The sequence below is a fragment of the Mauremys reevesii genome, linkage group 12 (assembly GCF_016161935.1).
Source record: "Mauremys reevesii isolate NIE-2019 linkage group 12, ASM1616193v1, whole genome shotgun sequence".
In the NCBI taxonomy this organism is placed as follows: domain Eukaryota; kingdom Metazoa; phylum Chordata; order Testudines; family Geoemydidae; genus Mauremys; species Mauremys reevesii.
This window is the reverse complement of record NC_052634.1, coordinates 40,542,933-40,551,211: the sequence shown is the minus strand read 5'-3', so window position 1 is coordinate 40,551,211 and position 8,279 is coordinate 40,542,933. Positions and strand designations below refer to the sequence as shown.

The 8,279-nt window shown below is 49.1% G+C and overlaps 1 non-coding gene across 1 annotated transcript; it reads left to right on the top strand.

The window, feature by feature from the left end:
* Window positions 1–1,602: 1,602 nt before the first annotated feature.
* TRNAK-UUU lies at window positions 1,603–1,675 on the top strand. The gene has a single exon. It is a non-coding gene; the product is annotated as a tRNA-Lys (tRNA).
* Window positions 1,676–8,279: the final 6,604 nt, after the last annotated feature.

Below are 8,279 nucleotides of genomic sequence, written 5' to 3'. Positions count from 1 at the left end.
AGCTTCAAACCCTGCACGGGTGGGGGCTGAGGTGCATCAGCAGAAGGTTGGACTGGACACGGGAGGCAAGTTTGTATAATTTTTGGTGGTGCCCAGAATGGGACTAAGTCCTGCCCCACACCCCACACACACTTGCCTAAGGTTCTGGGGGGGGAGTTTGGGTGAGGGAGGGAGAGGGGCTGGGCTCTGGGAGAGAGTTTGGGTGCAGGGTCTGAGCGCAGTCAGGGGGTTGGGGTGCAGGAGGGTGTGCAATGGGCAGGGTCCTGGAGAATGTTTGGGTGCAGGTGTGGGGTCTGGGTTGGGGCAGGGGGTTGGGGGTGCAGGAGATGGTGAGGGGTGCAGCATTTACCTCAGGCATCTCCCAAAAGCAACCCGCACCCCATCCCCCTCTGGCAGCAGCCCCTAAGCGGGAGGGCCACGGGTGTCTCTGCGCACCGCTGCCCACAGACTCCAACCCCGCAACTCCCATTGCCACAGTTGACAGAGTTGGCACTCAGGGAGGGAGCAGCGCGTAGAGACCCCACCCCACGCCAGGGGCTGCAGGGATGTGCCAGCCGTTTCCGGGAGTGGTGTGCCACATGGAGCGAGGGCGGGCAGGAAAGTGCCTTAGTCCCCTGGTGCTGCTGGCAGTGGTGGCAGGAGTCTGGGCCCAATCTTTTCACCTGGTATAGTCCGTGTTCCAGCTCAAGTGATAGCTAGGGGATGTCTCATGACTGCAGCCACCTTTCTTCTGTTCCACCCCCTTATACAGCTTTGGTACAAGGCAGGAATCTTTTGTCTCTCTCCTGGGGAAAAGCCCCAGGTTTAAAATGGATTCCTGTACCAGGGGACATGGTCACATGTCCTGTGAGACCCCCCCAAGCCTTCATTCTTCCTGGCCTGACTCAGGGATGGTGCAGGACGGAGCCATCTCCAGTCAATTGTCCTGGTTAATGGGAGCCATCAAGAGTCCAAACCACTATTAATGGCCCACACTTTGCATCATTACAACAGGACCTCAGAGTTATAGTTCATATTTCTAGTTTCAGATACAGGAATGATTGGTTCATACAAATAGGATGAACACACACAGTAGATTATAAGCTTTGTAATGATACCTTACAAGAGACCTTTTGCATGAATCATAGTCCAGTTACATTATATTCACACTCATTAGCATATTTTCATAAAATCCTATGGAGTGCAACGTCACAGCAGGGAAAGGGTTTTACTACGGCACCTGGGAGCAGTTGAGTTTCATGTTCAGGCTGTGGTATGAGTTCCTCCAGGTTTCTTGTAAGCACACAAGGACCTTAGCGGGTGCTCTCGATACAGGAATGGCCCTGACACGATAAAGTGATGGGAATTGCATTTTCCTTTTTTATTTCTGTATTTCCAATGACATTTCTGTTTGTGATTTTGTTTTGCTTTGTATAACTGTGTTTTCTCCTATATTTGATAGTTAATGAAAAAAAGAATAAGGCCTCAGGGCGCCGGATGGAGGAGCAGGCTGAGGCTAGGACTGCTAAGAGAGCGACAGTAGCAGGTTTTCTGTATTGTTTCTGGCCTTCATTTACATGACTAGTTTCTCTTCTGCATGAAATTTGTTTCATTTATGTGTGAACCTGGCTAGCTCAGTTGGTAGAGCATCAGACTTTTAATCTGAGGGTCCAGGGTTCAAGTCCCTGGTCAGGTGAAAAAGGAGCTGTACCCCTCAAAACAAAAGAAGACATCTCTCCAGGATGTTATCTGACATTACCTTTCTTCCCCCCCAGGACTTGGCTTTTCACTAGGAAGGGCCATGTACTGCCTGGGACTCTATCTTGCTTTCTCAAAGGCCATGAAAGCCTGTCTTTTGCCCGCTAGCTGTTGTGACTTGAGCACAAGAGGGGATGTTTGATCCAGAAGCCTGGCCATGCCTGGAGTCCTGTAGGTAGGGATGCGAGCTCCATTTCATCTTAGTCCTGAAGCTGGGCTGCAGCCTGGCCTAGGAGGCAGCCCTGTTGGTTGACCTACTGGCCCAAAGTCACTTGGGTGGTGTTGTCTTTCCCCAGGGATGCTGAAGGGCCTAAGAGAGGGAGGCTCAATACTCCCCCCATCAGTCAGGGCGGAAGAGGAGGGCTGCAAGAGTGGGCAGGTTGATGGCTGGGCCTTCTAGCATTCGGTTGGGGACGAGGTGAGGAACGCGAACCGGGAGAAATGGTTGCTGGCCTGTGAGGAATGGCTCAGCCGGTGGCGTAAGTGGACCTTGTCATTACCTACAAGGTTGTGATGCTCAAGATCCACCTGTGGGGAATTTCCTCAGCCAGGTGTTTCCCCCTGCTCCACGAGTGCTGCTGAGACCGAACACGATGGCCTTCCACCTCTTGCGGGGCAATAGGACGTCCCTACCTTGTTAGGTGAAATGTGGCTTTTCTGCCGTATTAGAAGGGGGGTTGGGCCTGGTGGGCCTTGAAGCCTTGTACGGCTCTACTGTTTTGTGTTTCAATTTTCAGTGGGTGGCTGAGCTGGAGGGCAGGTCAGGCCCGAGGGGAATGGCGGGGCAACCGCAAAGAACGCAACTGACTCTTCCGATATGGCCACATTTTCTTTTTACCCCACTGGGTGCAGCACCGGGTATGGGATGGCTGATGGTGGCAGAAGGGGGAGGAGATTAGGAAGCCCCTCCTCTCCCGGTGTTCTTCTATTCCCACCTTACATCCTACAGGATTTTCAGTGGGTGGCTAGGTGGAAAGTGCTTGCAGGATGGCTTCATCCGCAACAGCGGCCGCTCTCACAGCAGCGGCGGCCACAGCAGCGAGCCCCACCCCCTCCCCTTTGGCTCAGTCTGAACAGAGGTCAATGTACCACTGGGTGAGACAGGCCAATTTTAGGGAGCTTCCTCTGAAGGTGAGCAACTGTCCCCAGAACTTACTGACAGGAGCTTTAAAGTATTTTCAAATCTGCACGGCCGGCATGTGCACAGCAAAGGCTGCCCGGGGCACTGTGTCAGGCTCTGGCACCGCTTGAGACAATGGACCATCTTCAGCCACCAGGTGACCCAGGATCTAAGGCAGGAATGGGGTGAGGAAGCAAGTCAAGCTGAGCATGGCAGGCAAAAATTCATCTCGCCTTCGTGGGCACTCGCAGTGATGCCCTTTTTGTGTGCCAGGGCTGACAAAAACATCCCAGACAGAGAAACAGCAGACCAAAAAAGTGCCATTTACATGCTGAAGTAGCTCAGCACTGGAGAGCTAGAGGTTCCCTAGTTCAATCCCAGGCTTTGGCATGCTCTTTTGGTCCCTTTGTGTGCTGTGGTGGGATGTTTTCTGGAAGCACAGCAGTGCCTTTACCCACCATGAGTTCCTCATTTTGGGCTCCCAAGCAAGAAAAGACAGCATGGACTTGTGCACCGAGCTGGCCCACCTGACCTTTCTTCTCTTGCTCTTTCTCAGCAAGGGGAAGAAAAAGAAGCTCTGCCTCAAGCTGGAGTCAGAAGGGTGACATAAGGATGACTTCCTGAGTGCCGGCTCCAGTCCTTTGCTCTACCAGCTGATCTATCGAGGGACTGCCACCACTTTCTCCAGGTTGGCCCATCTGTGTGTTCAGAATGGAGAGGGGTAACTAGTGGTGTTCCCCAATGGTCAGTCCTAGGACCAATCCTATTCAACTTATTCATAAATGATCTGGAGAAAGGGGTAAACAGTGAGGTGGCAAAGTTTGCAGATGATACTAAACTACTAAAGATAGTTAAGACCAAAGCAGACTGTGAAGAACTTCAAAGAGATCTCACAAAACTAAGTGATTGGGCAACAAAATGGCAAATGAAATTCAATGTGGATAAATGTCAAGTAATGCACATTGGAAAAAATAACCCCAACTATACATACAATATGATGGGGGCTAATTTAGCTACAACTAATCAGGAAAGAGATCTTGGAGTCATCATGGATAGTTCTCTGAAGACGACCACACAGTGTGCAGTGCCAGTCAAAAAAGCAAACAGGATTTTAGGAATCATTAAAAAAAGGAGAATAAGATAGAGAATATCTTACTGCCTTTATATAAATCCATGGTAGACCCACATCTTGAATACTGCATATAGATGTGGTCTCCTCATTTCAAAAAAGATATACTGGCACTAGAAAAGGTTCAGAGAAGGACAACTAAAATGGTTAGGGGTTTGGAACGGGTCCCATATGAGGAGAGATTAATGAGACTAGACCTTTTCAGCTTGGCAAAGAGAAGACTAAGGGGGGATATGATAGAGGTCTATAAAATCATGAGTGGTGTGGAGAAAGTGAATAAGGAAAAGTTATTTACTTGATCCCATAATATAAGATCTAGGGGCCACCAAATGAAATTAGTAGGCAGCAGGTTTAAAACAAATACAAGGAAATTCTTCTTCACACAGACACAGTCAACATGTGGAACTCCTTGCCTGATGGGGTTGTGAAGGCTGGTGCTATAAGGGGGTTTAAAAGAGAACTAGATAAATTAGTAAGTTTCAGAATGGAAGCCATGTTAGTCTTTATCAGCAAAAAGAATGAGGAGTACTTGTGGCACCTAACAGACTAACAAATGTATTTGAGAAACAGCTCTGACATCATAATAAAAAAGGCTGACAAAGGAGGTGCTGTCGTCATCATGAATAGGTCGGAATATGAGCGAGAGGTTCCTAGGCACCTCTCAAACACCACATTCTACAAGCCATTACCCTCTGATCCCACTGAGAGTTACCAAAAGAAATGACACCATCTGCTCAAGAAACTCCCTGAAAAAGCACAGGAACAAATCTGCACAGACACACCCCTAGAACCTCGACCAGGGTTATTCTATCTGCTACCCAAAATCCATAAACCTGGAAATCCTGGATGCCCCATCATCTCAGGCATTGGCACCCTGACAGCAGGATTGTTTGGCTATGTAGACTCCTCCTCAGTCCCTACTCTACCAGCACTCCCAGCTATCTTTGAGACACCACTGACTTCCTGAGGAAACTACAATCCATTGGTGATCTTCCAGAAAACACCATCCTGGCCCCTATGGAGGGAGAAGCCCTCTACACCAACATTCCACACAAAGATGGACTACAAGCCATCAGGAACAGTATCCCCAATAATGTCACGGCAAACTTGGTGGCTGAACTTTGTGACTTTGTCCTCACCCACAACTATTTCACATTTGGGGACAATGTATACTTTCAAGTCAGCGGCACTGCTATGGGTACTCACATGGCCCCACAGTATGCCAACGTTTTTATGGCTGACTTAGAACAACGCTTCCTCAGCTCTCGTCCCCTAACGCCCCTACTCTACTTGCCCTACACTGATGACATCTTCATCATCTGGACCCATGGAAAAGAAGCCCTTGAGGAATTCCACCATGATTTCAACAATTTCCATCCCACCATCAACCTCAGCCTGGACCAGTCCACACCAGAGATCCACTTCCTGGACACTACAGTGCTAGTAAGCGATGGTCACATAAACACTACCATATACTGGAAACCTACTGACCGCTATACTTACCTACATGCCTCCAGCTTCCATCCAGACCACTCCACATGATCCATTGTCTACAGCCAAGCTCTAAGATACAACCGCATTTACTCCAACCCCTCAAACAGAGACAAACACCTACAAGATCTCTATCAAGTGTTCTTAACTACAATACCCACCTGCTGAAGTGAAGAAACAGATTGACAGAGCCAGAAGAGTACCCAGAAGTCACCTACTACAGGACAGGCCCAACAAAGAAAGTAACAGAACCACACTAGCCGTCACCTTCAGCACCCAACTAAAACCTCTCCAGCGCATCATCAAGGATCTACTACCTATCCTGAAGGACAATCCCTCACTCTCCCAGATCTTGGGAGACAGGCCAGTCCTTGCTTACAGACATCCCCCAACCTGAAGCAAATACTTACCAGCAACCACACAACAAAAACACGAACCCAGGAACCTATCCTTGCAACAAAGCCCGTTGCCAACTCTGTCCACATATCTATTCAGGGGACACCATCATAGGACCTAATCACATCAGCCACACTATCAGAGGCTCGTTCATCTGCACATCTACCAATGTGATATATTCCATCATGTGCCAGCAATGCCCCTCTGCCATGTACATTGGCCAAACCAGACAGTCTCTACATAAAAGAATAAATGGACACAAATCAGACATCAAGAATTATAACATTCAAAAACCAGTTGGAGAACACTTCAATCTCCTGGTCACTTGATAACAGACCTAAATTCGCAATATTACAACAAAAAACCTTCAATAACAGACTCCCACGAGAGATGCTGAATTGGAATTAATTTGCAAACTGGACACCATTAAATTAGGCCTGAATAAAGACTGGGAGTGGATGGGTCATTACACAAAGTCAAACTATTTCTCCGTGTTTATTTGTCCCCCTACTGTTACTCACACCTTCCTGTCAACTGTTGGAAATGGCCGTCCCGATTATCACTACAAAGGTTTTTCTCCTGCTGATAATAGCTCACCTTAACTGCCCACTCTCATTATAGTGTGTATGGCAACACCCATTTTTTCGTGTTCTCTGTGTATATATATATATATATATATATATATATATATATATATATATATATATATATATGTATCTTCCTGCTGTATTTTCCACTGCATGCATCCGATGAAGTGGGTTTTAGCCCACGAAAGCTTATGCTCAAATAAATTTGTTAGTCTCTAAGGTGCCACAAGTACTCCTGTTCTTTTTGCAGATAAATTAATGGAGGTTAAGTCCATGAATGGCTATTAGCCAGGCTGGGTAAGGAATGATGTCCCTAGCCTCTGTTTGTCAGAGGGTGGAGATGGATGGCAGGAGAGAGATCATTTGGTCATTACCTGTTAGGTTCGGTCCCTCTGGGGCACCTGGCATTGGCCACTGTTGGCAGATAGGATGCGGGGTTGGATGGACCTTTGGTCTGACCCAGTATGGCCATTCTTATGTTCTTATGAAGGGAGGGGCAGAGCCCCACAACAGAGTTTCTGTAGTGTAGTGGTTATCATGTTTGCGTAACATGCAAAAGGTCCCTAGTTTGAAACCAAGCAAAAACATGTTGTAGGAGCAGCAGTGATTTCCTTGCTCAAAAGGTCTGTTATACTTCCCCTGCGCCCACTTTTGTCTCCGCTCCCTCTCTGAATGCCTGTGAAGTGGCTTTTCCCCTCCCGTTCCCCCTTGGAACGCTTGTGGGATGAATGGGCTGGTTGAAGAGCAGAAGAGCTTCCAGGTAGACAAGGTGTCTGGGACTCTAATTAGGCAGCACTCACACACCCAGAGCATGGACACTGCCCAAGGTGGAGTGTGACCAACCAGATGCAACCAAGTCATCTCTGGTCGCAGGCCATGAGGTGCAGGCCCTTAAAAGGGGAAGGGACCCTGTGCTCAGGAGAGCACTCACAAGCTTGAACCTCCAGTGAATGCCCTTCGCCCGGACCGCCTGGCCAGTGGTTCACAGCGTTGCATTTCACTGTGCCTCAGGAAGACTTACCTTCATCGCACCGTCCATAGCTGTGCTGTGGGACACTTACCTTGCAGAATCCTAACATCTCCAGTGCCGTGCCCGTCCTGGGAGTGTGAGTATGCGAGTGCGAGTGTGACACACCCTGCCCCCGCTTATTTTGAGCTTAGCTGTCAGTATAACAAATGTGCTGCTTTCTGCCAAACTCTGGTGGGTCATTTGTTCTCCTTACACTTACTAGTTGGCCCAATTTTGGGTAACACCTGCGATAAACTCAACCCCTGCAGGACAGAGGGTGGTGAAATGAGCTGAGAAAAAGCCTTAGCATCAGCAGGGGAAAGCTAGAGGACCTTGGCCAGTCACCTTTTGAAGCCTTGTGGCTTGGTCTCCTCTGCCCTTGGAGGTTGGCCTATGGTGGCCGGCTCTTCCTGCTGCCTCCTCTGTGTGACTTGCCAAAGGAGGGAGTGAGGCAGGAATGGGGCAAAAGAGGAAAGTCGAGCTGAGGAAGGCAGGGCAGAAGCTAAGCGCCTTAGTGCGGCTAAGTGGGGTTAGTAGAGCGCCACCATTTGTTCTGCAAAGCCTGGGGAGGTGCGGTTGGCTGCTGGGAGGTAGAATCCTGTGCCTGCCTCTTGGCTTCCCAGGGGTGGCTACTTGCAGCCCAGGAGAAGGACAGTTCTGGGTGAAAGGAAGACAAGCAAAGCTCTGGGAGGAAATTTGGGTGCAGGGTGCGGGATCTGCACTGGGGGAGGGGGTTGGGGTGCAGGAGGGGTGGCACTTACCCCGGGCACTGCAGCTCCCAAAGTGACCGGTACACACAACCCTGCGTCA